The sequence below is a fragment of the Narcine bancroftii genome, chromosome 7 (assembly GCF_036971445.1).
Source record: "Narcine bancroftii isolate sNarBan1 chromosome 7, sNarBan1.hap1, whole genome shotgun sequence".
In the NCBI taxonomy this organism is placed as follows: domain Eukaryota; kingdom Metazoa; phylum Chordata; class Chondrichthyes; order Torpediniformes; family Narcinidae; genus Narcine; species Narcine bancroftii.
In genome coordinates, this window is record NC_091475.1 from 36,562,879 (window position 1) to 36,578,347 (window position 15,469).

Here is a 15,469-nt window from a genome sequence, read left to right on the forward strand (position 1 = left end):
AGCAAATAGGTCAAAGTGGGCTGGGAAATTACAATGGCAGTCAACAGGAGTCACTGCTGTGTACTGGACTCGGGTGTTCAATTCTCACATTCGTACAGTTCCCTGCACCACTAATCACTGTATTTCACAGCTTCTCTTGAGGTTTCTCCTCAAAGACTTGTGGCATATATTCATATCTTTGGGTCCTTGCGCTAAAGTGGATATCTTTTCCACGTCCCTGGCATTTGGATGTGATAAGGGACGAATTGGTGCCCCATTCTCATTCTGCATTTTCACACACTTGTGTATCAATCCCTCATATGAGTAGATTAATGTTGGAGATCGAGCTTGGAATATCAAATACATTTTTTACAATTATATTTTATTACATGCCTCCTAGCCACTTATAATCTGCCTCTAAAAGGATGATGAATTCTCTCAGTGGATGAGTACCTGTAATAAAATGGTAGAAAATGGTCACAGTGTGTTTTCTTCCACAGTGTATAAACCACAACCCATGCGAGCTGAGTACTGATTAGTTTCTTGGCCAATGCGTTAATGTTAAATTAAAGATGTCAGTAAAATTTTTAGCAGAGAAAGTTTTCCAACAGAAATGAAATGCTTTTAAGTTCATTTGAATCAAAACAGTAACTTTTGTTCTTTAAAATGAAAATATATAAAACAAAGCATGCTGTAAAATTGAAATGGAAATAGAAAATGGTTGAAATACTCAGCAGGTTAGGGAGCATCTGTGGGAAGAGAAATGTTAGCAAGAGTCACAGAATCAAGATACACATCACAGAAACAGGCCCTTCAATTCATTGAGTTCACACTCACCCTCAATCACACATTTACACTAAACCTTCATTAATCCTACTTGCACACCTGGTTCAATTATCGGCAGCCAGTTAACTCAAGGACTCACACAATGTTTGGGATTTGGGAAGAAAGGAAACCCACACAGCCACAGGGAGAATGTGCAAACTCCACACAGACAGCACCCAAGTTGAGATCAAACCCGGGTCTCATGAGCTAGGAGCAGCTGCACCACAATGCGTTAGTCTTCCAGCGTAGTTACATCTGTAAAAAAGAGGAATGTTGATGCCAATGAGCGAGCAATCAAACAATAAATGACTCCAGATACTGGGTGATGTCTTCATGGAGGCTTTTGATTCAAAACATCAACATTTCCTTTCCCCCTACAGCTGCTGCTCTACCCACTGGGTTCAAACAGCAGATTATTTTTTTTCCATCGAGCAGTAAATGGCACTGTCCATCTGTTCTGGTTCAGAAAGGGAGGTTGACTAGTTTGACATTTCATTTGAGATGATGGCAGTCTGCTTTCAGGCAGAGCCACTCTGAAGCATCAGAGATGTGTACTGAAGATTTATCACAAGGCTGAATCTACAAATACCTAACTCTGAGCATATACTGGAGCCATTGGATGTTATCATATAGAAACATGCCTTTGACCCAGTCACAGTGTGATACCCTCTTTCAATATCCCTTCAACCCCTACTCCTTTATTACTGATCCCATCTGTAATTTCTGCCTCAATTGCTAATTTGGTAAGTGGGTTCCACAGATTTCAGGCTGAAATTTAAATGTAATATTATGTTTCTGGCCTCGTGTTCTAAAGTCTTTCATTACCTACTCTGCTCAGTGCTGTCAAATACTTCCGCCATATTCCCCCTTCATCTACACTGGAATGAGTAGAAGATTCTTTTATTGTCATGTAATTAAACAGAAAATGTAATGTTTCATGAAATTTACTTGAGTTTGCAATAAGGCAAAATGTCACCATTAGTATTGCTCGGTGCCCCCAGCACTCCCGCAGCCTCTGCAGCCACACAGACCCCTGTCCATAAATTAGCAGTATGAGTTCCAGATCCAAACCTCCAATATGAACAGGAAGCCTTCAGTGCCGGATGCCCTTTGGAAGACCTTCTTGCCCTCAGCACCCACTCGAATCTCATTTCTGATACCTGCTTCCCATGAGCTAGTCTAAAGCTGCCCCCTATCTATGTGGGTCCTTTGACTAAAAGTCACAACAGCCTGCAGCCTGTATGGGTTCCAGCCGCTGAGTCCCTCACTAGTCTGTTGCCGTGGTCATCATTCTGTAAGGTCATCCCCTATGTTTCTCCCCGCTTCTGTCACCCTGTGCCAGTCCGCTGCTCCTTCAGAGTGTGCTATTCCTTGAGGCCGCTGCCAGCCAGGAGCATCGCCATCTTGGGCACAGACCCTGCAGTTGCAGGATTTTAAATAAAAACTCCAATGGCTCCTTTAACAGGCCTTGTAAGATACCCATTCCTGAAAATTGCTTTAATTAGTTACCATTTTTGCACAAAATGGGTGTGAATTTTTTTTTTTACCCTGGGTTAGGTCACACTAATGATAACATATGGGGACTTCTATGTACAATTCACTTGAGTGCATCTGACGATTGTTTGGTGTTGTCTAACAATGTCACCGGTTGTTCAATGAATGCAACCTTTGATTGTTTGATTTTGGAACAGGTGAAAATAAAAAAAAAGGCTGAAGCTGGAAATCTGAAATAAAAAGAGAAAATGCTGGGAAAACCAGCAGGTCAGGCAGCACCTATAGAAGGGGAACCAGCCAGGTCTGAGAAGGTTAGTACATACTTCTGTGTCAAAACTGTTCTGATGAATGATCTCAGTCCGGAAATGTCGACTGTTTCTTTCCCCACAGTTGCTGCCTGACCTGCTGAGTGTTTCTAGGGTGTTCTGGTTTTATTTTGGAACACTGCACTGAGATGGCCAGTGAGATGCATTTAAAGGAACAGGATAAGCGTCTGGCAAATGGAGTGCAATACTGGTAAATGTGAGCTCATCCATTATGGAAGAAAAAATAGGAAATAATATGGTGAAGAATTGCTTCAAGTATTTGTGCAGAATGACCGGGGTGCGTTTGTACATGAATCACAAAAAAGTTTTGTTCAGGTCCACAAGTCATCAAGAACAATGGGCCTTTGTTGCTCGAGGTACTGAATTTAAGAGCAAGGAGGTTCTACTGTCACCGTACAGGGTATTGATGAAGCCGCATAGATTGGGGGAGGGGTGGGGCGGTGTGGGAGTGGGCTAACAGAAACCGGAGAAGCCAATGTTAAGATTAGCATTCAACTTCTTAGATTTCCATTAGCCCTATCCCTGCCCTCCTCCATCTATCCTTGTGTCTACTTTCCTCTCGCTCTGTCTCTCTCTCTCTTCTCTTTTCCCTCTGTCTCCTTTCCTCCTGCTCTGCATCAACAGAGCCAATCCCCCCCCCTTTCCCCTTCCCAGTCAATTCTCACCTTTCCGCTCTCCTGTCCTATGCAGTTAATAACCTGTCAGTTGGTTTGTACTCCTCCCCCTGCCCTTTTAATTCAGGAGCCTGCCTGCTTTTTACCCATATCTTCAAGAAGGGCTCTGGCCCGAAACATTGGTAATATATCTTTACTTCCTGTGAATGCTGCGAGATCTGCTGAGTCCCTCCAGCATTTCTACATCTTTACTAAAATCATAGCGTCGACAGACTTTTGTATTTCACTGCAATATATATTTGGTCAATTTCGGGATATTCTGCAGAAATCCCTTTGGATATTAGTGCTGTATGTGTCATATATTTTGCACACTTGCCAAAAGATGACATCCAGAAATTGGGCATCAGTAATTTAAATGCTTCCTTGTGTTAATATTTCCTTAAACCATCCTAATTGAAAGCATATCTTTTCTCTCACTGTGCTGCCAAGTACATAGATGCCAATCTGATATAATTCTCTCAGTGGTCTAATTGGATATTATCTTGTCTTATCATTATCTTGAGACTTGCATTTGAATCTTGTGACAAACTCTAGAATTCCACTAGTCTTTTTAAATGGTCATATTGACGTAGGCTTCTCCAATTAGTGTCTAGTGGAACCAGGCTCCAAACCACTTGAGCCTTTCCACCATCTCTTTCTGTTAGTTATTTGGAATATTTTCTTCAATTAAAATGCATGTGACCATTTTTATTTTGAGTGACAGCAGCACTACTCGTTTAATGTTATTGTTCAGATCAGAAGCTGTGGTCCATACTTCTGATGTGACAGCCGGGGGGAAGCAGGGAATTGGGGAATTGTTCGGGACAGTGGATTTCAAGTCGATCGCCATGATGCTCGTTAAATATTGGAGCATTCCTTGTGTTTCTAGGAAGCTCAGCCCTAAAAGAAATTAAGTGTGGATAAAAATGAGATACCAAAAATGGGAAGAAGGCAGAGACTATGCAGTGAAAATGACTTACAAATAATGATGGAGTAGGAATGAGTTACCTTGCACTGCTAGCTGGTTTCACACCCTCTCCAGTCTTTTCAGTAATGGGCACCTTATAATCCTGCTTCCACAGTGCAACACCTGGTGCCCTGCAATGAGGTTGCCACATTTCCTCTCTCATTGCTGATGGTCTGAAGCTTGTCACAGTTCAGCCTTGCTTTCAGGGAATCTTCTTTATGTCACAGAAGATGTGTTCCTTATTGTGACTCAAAGCTCACGTTAGCACCCCACAGCTGTAATTATGGTCATCGCTCTGCAGTAAAAAATTAAGTATACAGGAGAGGAAAGAAAGTGCCTTCAGAGACGACAAGTGGTCAGGGATCATGTCACTCTCTCCCCCCTATCCAGCTGCCTGCTCTCTGTGAGATTTCCTGGACCCTTGGTCCCAATTCCGCAAATCCTTGAGTGCCTGTTCCCTTGCAGGGCGCCTTCAGCCTCTGAGCCTGGGACAGGGCCTGCATCATCCAGCTGCCTTCGCTCCATCATGTTCACCCAGAAGCTGCAGCAGCCGCAGTGTTTTGTGGACTTGGACCTGGTCCACGGCTGTAGATCACTTCACCTACTCTGACCTCTGAGGCCTGCTGCTCCTGGTCTGCCATTTTGGTCAATGCCAAATCAGGAATGGACTCTTGGGTAGGAGCCTCAACCTGGCATACAGTAATGGGTTGGCATGAGAGATGTAAATAGTAAAAATGTTCCAAGGGAGCTCGAGCCATCTTCCACCCAAAGGGGATGGTAGCCAATCTGCTCTCAGGATGAGGGGTGACAGTTAACTATGAGAGGTGGTCACATGTCTTTGTTTCAGCAGGAGACTATTACAAACTGAAATGAGGGATGTAGGCATAATTCAAAAGGGAAGTACAGGAGCAAGAGTGTAAAATTCCATCAAACTCACTCCATTTCCCACAAGGGCTGAGGAGAGTGACTTGGATCCCTTGGAGCTCGGGTTCACTGCTGGAACAACAGAAAACTGTGTGGCTGCGGAGGTTATGGGAACACAGGAGGCGATAACATCAGGGGAGGTGAGTTGGGGGGGGGGGGTAATCCACGGACCCTTGAAGTCTCTTCTGCTTCTTTTTCTCTTCTCAATACGGGCACTGGACTAATAGCATTTCCTTTTGTGCTTTTATGGGCAAACAAAAGTAAACACATTTTGTGCATTTTGAAACTTTAAACAAGTTGTTGGTTCCATAACCAAATGCTGTGATTGATTTCATGCGGTCCAAAGGCCTCACTTCTCCCATGCCCTTCCATTCCCCTCAACATCCATTTTCCCACTCTCTCCCTGAAACACTCCCTCACCTCAACACTTACTACTTGCTGCTCCAATACCCAACAGTTAGCTAACCAATCACTCCATCTGTCAGCTAACCAACCTGTCAATCAGTCTGTCAATGTCCAACAACCAGACTCTCAATCAAGATTCAAGATTAAATTGTCCTGTAATGAAGACAGTGCAATGTTTCATGGATTTTTTTCATCTTCTGTAAGGCAGATAGAATCACCATCAGCGGAAAATTGCCTGAAGCGCCTCTTACAGTCCGAGGAAGAGAAGCAAAACAATAGTTCCACCACAGTCTCTAAGTGTCCGTGGAGTCGCCCACAGCACCCTCACAGCCCCTGTCGCCACAGAGTCCAGTCCAAACCAATAGCAGCATGAGTTCCAGATCTGAACTTCTGACACAATCAGTGCCCTCAACACCTTCTTGCATCCAGTTCTGATACCTGGTACCCCTTCAGCCAGACTTGATCCAGTCTCCAGCAGTCCGCCACCTGGTGTGAATCCCTCAACCGCAGTTGCCAGCTGTCCGCATCCTATGTGGGTTTCTCACCTCGAGTCGCCAAAAATCTTCTGCCTGTGTGGGTCCTTCAGCTGTAGAACCCCTCACTGGTCCACCGCCATAGTGACGGTCCATGGGTTGTCTCCTTTGTTCCTCCTTCTCAAACATTTTCTGGTGCCTGTGCCAGTCCTTCACTTCTCCAGAAACCACAACCCCTCATGGCTGCTGATCATATGTGCTGCCATCTTAGGGCACAGACCCTGTTGTTGGGGGATTTTTAAATAAAAACACCATTTGGCTCCATTTATAGGCCATTTAAAGCCTGAACAGAGTTGATGACAGTTGGACTGGGCGGTTGGAACTGACGGAAGCGCTGTAGCTCCATCCCTGTTCTCCGCAGGACCTCACCAGCGTCAGCATTGCCATTACAGCAGCTCCGCCGCCACCACCATCAACCGAACTATTAATCAACAGTGACCATATTTGGGTGACCTAACCTGACCATATTTGTCAACCTGTCGATCAATCGTCATCTGTTCACCAACCAGCCAATAGGACTGTCATAATCTATCAACCAACCTGACAACCATTCCTATTAACTCACCCACTCAAGCAACATGTCAGTCAATTAACTAAACTGTCGACATCTGTCAGTCAGTCAGTTACCCAAACTGATAGTCAACCTCAAAATCCTCATCAATCAACCTGTGAATCAGCCTGTCCAACACTCCCTTATCCAAACTGTCAACTACCCTGTTAACCAGGCTATCAGATACCAATTATCCCGCCTATTGGGTTGAGGGAAACCAGAGATACAAACTAAAGAATCTTAAAACCTCAGGCGCTAGCACATAATTCTTCCTCCTCTCCACTCCAAACACATTAACCAGCAAATACCAGGACCATGGGACTTCTTCCTGGCAATCACTGCCGGGAGAGTTTGAGGGAACATAGCTGGGAGTCTGAGAGAAAGCAGATCCATTTCACTAATGCAGTATAATATTTAATCAACAAACAAGTGAATTCTAATGCATTCCTGCTCCTGCACGAAGACATTGATACAAATCTTCTGCATACTGAGCACACATCTACGATTTATGTCAATAAATGTCTCATCTAAATTTAGATTCTGTTGGATAAATTGGTTGCAATCCAACACCCTCATAAAGATGTCAGGGGCTAATCTAATGAGTGCTCCCTGAAGTAAATTTCCAATGAACTTAATGTGTTAATCAATCGCCACATCCACTAAAAATTCCACCAACAGCTTTTAAAAAAACAAACACATCAAAATGGAAAAATACATTTTGGAATTGCCAGTGTGTATTTGATTATGCAGAAAGTCATTCTACAATTGGCAATCACACCTAAAATAAATTGGTGCAGCCGAAATGAAAGTTATTTTGCAGTGAAATGTCAGTCTGAGACAAAATTTTGTCAGAACTTTTTTCTTAGTTGAATAAATATGCAGTCTTTCCGAAGGAGAGAAAAGATTCCTCGTATAGTTCAGACAAAATTGTGACAGTATTCTGGGAACTAGACACACATTCAAATCAATCAGCCTGAGTACTTTATCTCTAAGATTAGAAACAAGCACCTACCAGCAGATAAATGTTATAGATTTAGCTTTGATTTATGGAGGTTAGACTAGAACACCATTCTTAGTCGTCCCACTGCACCAGTATCCAGGTTCGAGCCACACTCAGCCTTTGGGTGCTCACAGACCAGAGCAGCAGAACCAGACTGGGCTCTTGCTTCTGACAGGAGATAAGGAGCATGCTGAGCCTCTTGTGTGTGCTGGGACATGCCAGGAGAGGCAGAACTTACACTATATGTGTCAACTGTATTTCAGCTCTGAACCAGTTGTGATCTTCATCAGCAACAAGACAGTGGGTGGGCATCCATTCTACCCCAAAGATGGAGGCCATTCTACCCCAGGGATAGAGCACAGTTTACTCCAAAGATGGAGGTCATTCTACCCCAAATATGGAGGCTATTCTACCTCAGGGTTGGAGCCCATTCTACCTGAGGGATAGAGCTTATTCTACCCCAGGAATGGAGCTCATTCTACCCCAGGAATGGAGCCCATTCTACCCCAAAGATGGCCATTCTACCCCAAAGATGGAGCCCAGTTTACCCCAAAGATGGAGGTCATTCTACCCCAGGGAAGGAGTGCATTCTATGCCAGAGATGGAGCCCATTCTACCCCAAAGATGGAGGCCATTCTACCTGAGGGATAGAGATTATTCTACCCCAGGATGGAGGCCATTCTACCTGAGGGATAGAGCTCATTCTACCCCAGGAATGGAGCCCATTCTACCCCAAAGATGGAGCCCATTCTACCCCAAAGATGGAGGTCATTCTACCCCAGGGAAGGAGTGCATTCTATGCCAGAGATGGAGCCCATTCTACCCCAAAGATGGAGCCCAGTTTATCCCAAAGATGGAGGTCATTCTACTCCAGGGAAGGAGCACATTCTATGCCAGAGATGGAGCCCATTCTACCCCAAAGATGGAGGCCATTCTACCTGAGGGATAGAGATTATTCTACCCCAGGATGGAGGCCATTCTACCCCAAAGATGGAGGCCATTCTACCCCAGGGATAGTCCATTTGACCCCAGAAATGGAGCCCATTCTATCCCAAAGATGGAGGCCATTCTACCCCAGGATGATGCCCATTCTGCCCCAAAGATGGAAGCAGATCTACAGCAGATCTACCCCAGGGATGGTGCACATACTAACCGAGAGATGGAGATCAGTCCTGACCTTGCCCGCTGTCTGTGTGGAGTTTGCAGGTTCTCTCTGTCATCATGTGGGTTTCTCCTATATGCTCCAATTTCTTCCCAGGTCACAAAGACATAAAGGTTGATTAATTAGCCACTGAATTACCCCAAGTATATCGATGAGAGGTAGAATCTAAGGGGATACTGATGAAATTGTATGTTGGTAGATAGTTGTTGTTTGTGTTTATTGCCATGTGTAACAAGATATAGTAAAAAGGTTTGTTTTGCGTGCTATCCAGCAGGTCTAGATGAAGCTGAGTAAAATACAATACACAGAGTAGAGTTACAGTGAGAGATCATTTTGATTGGAGTTTGGGCCACATTATTTTACTTCTGTAAAGGTTTGTTTAGTAGCAGGTTACTGTCCTTGAATCTAGCAGTGCATGATTTCACACTCTTGAATCTTCTTCCCATCAGGAGGAGGGAGAAGAGAGTGTGTTCAAGGTGGGATGAGCTCTTTTATGTGTTGGCTGCTTTACGAAGGCTTCAGGAGCTGCAGGTGGAGTCAGTGGAGATGAGATTGGAGGGGTGGGGAGTGTGATGGTGTGAGCTGCGTTCACAATCCTCTGCAGTTCCTTGCAGTCTTGAGCGGAGCAGTTCTCTTACCTGGAGAGACATAGGAGACTGCAGATGGTGGAATATGAAGCCAAACACAATCTGCTGGAGGAACTCAGCAGGTCGAGCAGCATCAGTGGGAGAGAAGGAATAGTTATGTTTTGAATCGAAACCCTTCATCAGTTCTGAGGAAGAGTTTCTCCACAAAACGTTGACCATTCTTTTTCTTCCAATGATGCTACTCGAATCATTGAGTTCCTCCAGTGGATTGTGTTTGCCTCCTGTACCTTATTCTCGCATAGGCCAAAGGACTTGTTCCCATGTTTTGTGAGCCCATCCATCACCAATCATTTCCAAAGCAAATTTCTCATGGAGCGGTATTCAATAAATAAGTCTCTCATAAGCTGCTAGAATAGGGTTAAAACAAGTGGTTAAAGATGGAGCAAGAAGGTAAGTCAAATCTTTGTCCCTGAATTTATGGTAGCTTTACATATATTATAATACAGTGAAGAGGTGGGACGAGGTGTGTGACAAGCACAAAATCTGGTTAAGTTAAAACTCCAGTAAAATGATGCTGCCTTTGCACTGTTCCAACTAGATTTCTGCTCTCTGTACATCTTAGGAAAGAGGTATAGGTGCCACAAGATTCACACCACCAGGTTCACGAACAACTGCTATTCCTCTACCATCACACTCCTCAACCACAAACTCAGTCAAGGACTCATTCAAGGACTTCTACTTTTGCACTTCATTGATTTTCTTTCACGCTGTATTGCACAATCAGTTTGTTTGCATTTCTTTATTTCTTTACATGCGTTATGTTGAGTACAGTTTTTTTGCATTACCGATAAGTATTAATTCTGCCTTACCCACAGGAAAAATAATCTCAGGGTTGTATGAGATGTCAGGTATTTACTCTGATGGTAAATCTGAAATCTATAAAACTGAAATCCATTTTCTCTGCTTGTCATATTGGGAAGAGTATCAGGTTCGGTGGGTTCACAGAGAGACGAGTCTGGACACAAGTGTTACAATCACATGTAACTTTAATTAACAAATGGGAGATTAAAAAAAGGAAAACATTAAATGATACTCATTTACTATTTCACTTAATCAACGATATAGGCATTCACCTCAGATTTAGGTTGGACTCTGACAATAGTGAATTCGATGTACACACACTACAAACAAGGATTCTTACACACACCCAGTTCCCTGTACCAATGAAGGTGTGGCTCTATTACAATACTATGGGCCAGCTTCAGTGTAGTGCACACCTTACCTACAACACTTCCAGCAATGTCCACAATAGTGACCTGGTGTGGAGTGATGTCTGGGGCTTGAACCACGAAGCAGAGAAAAAGTGCTGCGCATAGTATTTTTTATAGTGCTAATCTGTGCTTTTAGCCGATAATGACCATAGGTGATTTAAATTAGCCAATGGCAAGGTGTGCACGACTGGGTGGCTGGAGTCCAATCTTGATTGACAGATGATGTGACTTCCAAATAAGTTTCAGACAGGGAGGACATGTGATCACCCGCAATATACACATTCTAAACAGATGGGGAGGGCATGCTTCCTCCACACCGTATGAATTGTCAAACTGGACTGCTCATTAAATAAAATTTTTTATTGTACCTTGGTACACGTGACAATACACTTGAACATAGAGTCTTATATCTTAGCCGCATGAGTTGTAACCGTTAGGTAACATCATGCAAGAATTATAGCTCCCTTCCAAATATGGCACATACATGTTGATTGATAAGCAATTGAAACAAAAAAAAATCCTCCTTGAATTCTTCAGTGTTATACTCAAATGGACTCAGGAGCCATTTGGACACAAGTAGTGATGCACTTGAGCAGCTTCATATGCTTCCTGCAATCCAAATTCATTGTACTAATATTTATGCATTTCATGAGCTGCGTGGTGCTATTTTAAATGCCTCACACCTCAGTGTAATTTTGCAATGACCTCAATTTATTAACTAGTCAAGTTATATGCAAGCTGTGGAATACATTGAGGAATTGAGACTCTAAGTGAAATAAATTGGCAAAATTCTTTTCTCTGGCACTGTCACGACTGGCTCCTGTCAGTTTCCTGTAGCACTGAACCTCCTCTGCTGAGCAGGGCAGGTTGTTTAAATGTATCTGCTGCAGATGAGCCAATGTTAGATAATGCCCTGTGCAAAACCCTATTGAAAGCTGACCTGCAGTCATTTGTACATTGACTGAAGGATGTCCTACCAACAAAAGGGACAAGGGATGGCTTCAGTGTGGCTCTATCATGGGGCACTTTCCTTGGGAAAGGAGAATGTCATTGACGAAAAGAATGGACAATTTCAATGATCTGAACTCCTGGATTAGCTTCAGTAAGGGGAGTAAGATGTGGTGAGATAAAGTCAGAACAAGGGAGAAAAAATGAGATACCGTATGAGAGAGCAGAGTTAAACAAGAAAAAATGCAGACACTCTGATGTAGTTCAATACACAAAACTACTGGAGAAACTCAGCAGGTCACGCAGTGTCCTTAGGAAGCACACACATATTATCAATGTTTGGGGCTTGAGCCCTTATCAAGGTATGAGCAAAAACCAGGCAGGCAGCAATATAAAATGGTAGGGGGAGGAGGGCAAAAGGGACAATGTGAGAAGCCCAGTCCCACAGGTAAGAAGACATAGGTGGATATGGGAGGGAGGGCAGAAGAGAACAAATCAGAAAAGTGATAAAGGGAGGGGGTACCTCTCAGAATGGAGAGGGAAGGATGTGGGAAGTAGAGAAAAGTAGACAGAGAGAGAGAGAGAGAGAGAGAGAGGAGTGGCCTAACAGAAACTGGAGGTCAATGTCAAGGCCATATGGTTGGAATTCCAAATGGAATCTGTGGTGTCGTTCCTCCAATTTGCAGGTGGCCTCGATCTAGCAGTGCAAGAGGCCATGGACAGATATATCAGTATGGGAATAGGACACTGAATTGAAATGGTTGGTCACTGGTGGTCCCACGATTGCAGCGACCAAAGCGAAGGTGCCCAATAAAACCACCTCCCAGTCTGCATCCAATCTCTCTGATGTAGGGGAGACCACAATGGGAGCATCAGTTGCAGCAGATAACCCATGCTGATACACAAGTGAAATGTTGCTTCACTTGGAAGGACTGTTTGTGTCTCCAAATGATGGTGAGGGAGGAGGTGTGGGCACAAGTGGAGCATTTCTTGCGATCACAGGGGTCGGTAACAAGGAGGCGAATAGTGAGAAGGGTTGAGCAGACAAAGGAGTCATGGAAAGCACAGTTCCCGCGGAAAGCAGAGAAGAGCAGAAAATGTGCCTGGTGGTTGGTTCATGTTTGTATATGACAGAAATTGCAGATTTCTGTCCTTGTTGCAAGAGAGCGTGTGAGTGCTTGTGTGTGAGAGAGAAAGAAATCTGAGTAAAACTGAGGGAATGAGAGAGACAAATAAGTGAGAGCAATGAGAGGATGAGATTGAGAAATATAATGAGAGGGAAGGAAACGCAGAATGTAATGGAGAATGAAAATGTGACCCTGAGAATCTGAAAGAGAATAGAGAGAGAGAGAGAAAGGGAAAAGAGAATGACAAAAAGGCTGAGGGTCTTTGTAGAGGGGAGCGAACTTCACCAGACCTGGAGATGTGGGTCAAAGGTCAGTGGTTCACTGGGCTACAGGCAGATGTGAGCCAGTGGTTCACTGAGCTACCAGCAGGTGTGAGTGTGTGGTCAATGGAACACTGGGTTACAGACAGAAACCGTAGTGCTAGGTGTCACCTTTGTTATCTCTAACTCCTATACATTCTTCACCCTTAACAGGAACTCTATGTGGCGGTAGAGTTCACAGGGAATTAATCTGAGAAATGGTTATTGGGCAGGATATCAATGTCCTTTCCAATGCAAATCTCTGGAAGCAAAAGAGCAAACCAGCGCAGAGCCTTTGTTCACCTGTCTTCTTTGAATCGCAACAGGATTACTTGCCAAAATCTTGTTCAATATGGCCAAAGAGGCTATTCACTGACGATTTATAGGAACCTGTTCCTATTCAATGGCTTTGCCTCAGTGAGGGGTGATTAGCAAGGCATTCCTGTGAAAGATGATGATGTGATGGATAAAGGCCATGTATCATCTCAACCAATCTAGAGCCTTCTGAAAAGACAATGAATTAAAAAGATAGCACGAGTCCCCTTTCCAGAGAGTTTTCTCAGAGATGGAATTGGTAGGATAAACATCTAATTAGCATGCTCCTCATTGCTGCTTTTCTTGGAACTTTTAATCGAATCATTATCCAGTGCAGCAAGGAGTCACCTCCTCATTCACAAGCCATCTGTTCACTCAGCTTTCTTCCTTGAAGAGCTGGGACAGTGAGAGTGAAAGCAAGAGCTAGTCACAGCAGCTCTCAACCTTTTTCCCTCCATTCACATAGCACTTTAAGTAACCCCTATGCCATCGGTGCTCTGTGATTAGTAAGGGATTGCTTAAGGTGGTCTGTGAGTGGGAAGGGAAGGTTGAGAACCACTGCTCTCGACCCAATTGTTACTGAAATATTTTGCTTGAGAAGAATTGTCATTGGCCCATTTCCTTTGGAGTTATGAAACCATGCACATAACGAGGCCATAAGGTACGATTAAAAAAAACAGTGGTTTTCAAACTTTTTCTTTCCACCCACCTACCACCTTACTAATCACAGAGCACCTAATGGCATAGGGAATACTTAAAGTGGTAGGTGAGTGGAAAGAAAAAGGTTGAGAACCACTGAGCTAGTGAGAGCTTGATAAATGGAAAAGAGAGAACAAGACCATGTGGGAGAGTGAAAGAAAGGGGTAGGGAGAGAGATTGAGAGCAGAGAGAGAAAGCAGGGGAGAGAGAGAAGGAGATAGAGAAAATGAAAGAGAGAAAGGAGAAAAGAATCAGAAAGGCAGAGTACCATTTCAGCAACCATAGCTTCATCTGTCATGGTTTGTGCTGATGTGGTTCAATGTAGCCTATCAGTCTGCTCAGATGGTCAAAGCCTCGGGACCTCGGCTGGAGTAGATTTGTCTTGCTGCCTCATCAGTTTGATTTGGGCAGATTGATTTGGAGAAAATTGTCTAGGCAATTGCTTGGTCCAAAAAAAGCTGGCAGGGATTCAAATGGAACTGAGAAACATTGCTGAGATCCTTGTTGGAAGGGACATGCTGCCTTTTCTTGGTTCTCCGCACTTCCCAGAGGCTTGTGGCGTCGTTATGGATGGAGAGGGGAGCAAAATGGTGAGGTGGAGGAAGAGATCTACATTGCAGTTAGCCGTTATTGTTGGTCCCCACTGGTGCGTGGCGCGACAACAAGGTTACTCCACTGATGACTGAAGCAGCTGTTACCTTTCAATCATCTTTGTCCTCTGCCTTGAGAGGGGATCATAGAGGATATGACCTGGATACAAAGGGTGGTTCACATCACACCATTGCCATGGAAAATGCCTGTAGCCTTCCTGTAACCACAACGAAAGGCAACATCTGCTGTTTTGTGCTTGTATCATCAGGAATATTCCTACCTCTCTTCAGTGGTATTGAAGATGGTGGCTGTTTGTTGTTTAAACTATCTATGAAAGAGAGCCCACATGGGAGGCACAATGGTGCAGGCCACTGTGGCTAGGGTTACTGCCTCACAAGTTCAGAGACCCAGGTTTGATCTTGACTTCGGGTGATGCCTGTGTGGAGTTTGCACGTCTTCCCTGTGTCCACATGAGTTTCCTCTGGGTGCTCTTGATTTCCTCCCACGTCACAAAGAAGGGCAGGTTGTTGGGTTTAATTGGCTACTGAAAATCACCTTGAGTGTGTGGGGGAGCAGTACAATCTGGTGGAGAGTGTGGGAGAAGGAAATGGGATTGATGTCATAGTTGGTTGGTGGAGTCGGTGAGTTGAAGGATTTTACTGTACTGTACAGACTAAAGTCGATAAGTGGCATTGATACTCATAATGCGTATATTATACAATGTTCTTCTTTCTTTGGCTTGGCTTCGCGGACAAAGATTTATGGAGGGGGTAAATGTCCACGTCAGCTGCAGGCTCGTTTGTGGCTGACAAGT

At 44.0% G+C, this 15,469-nt stretch overlaps 1 long non-coding RNA gene across 3 annotated transcripts; it reads right to left on the bottom strand.

Moving 5' to 3' along the window:
• Positions 1-342: 342 nt before the first annotated feature.
• On the bottom strand, positions 343-7,796 carry LOC138739835 (uncharacterized). Of its 3 annotated transcripts, none has more exons than XR_011342470.1 (4): positions 7,669-7,796; positions 4,286-4,539; positions 940-1,059; positions 343-432 (listed from the first exon to the last, which is right to left on the bottom strand). It is a non-coding gene; the product is annotated as an uncharacterized lncRNA (long non-coding RNA). The 3 variants fall into 3 exon arrangements; XR_011342469.1 differs by having other exon boundaries at positions 905-1,059; XR_011342468.1 differs by having other exon boundaries at positions 865-1,059.
• Between the last annotated feature and the right edge of the window lie 7,673 nt (positions 7,797-15,469).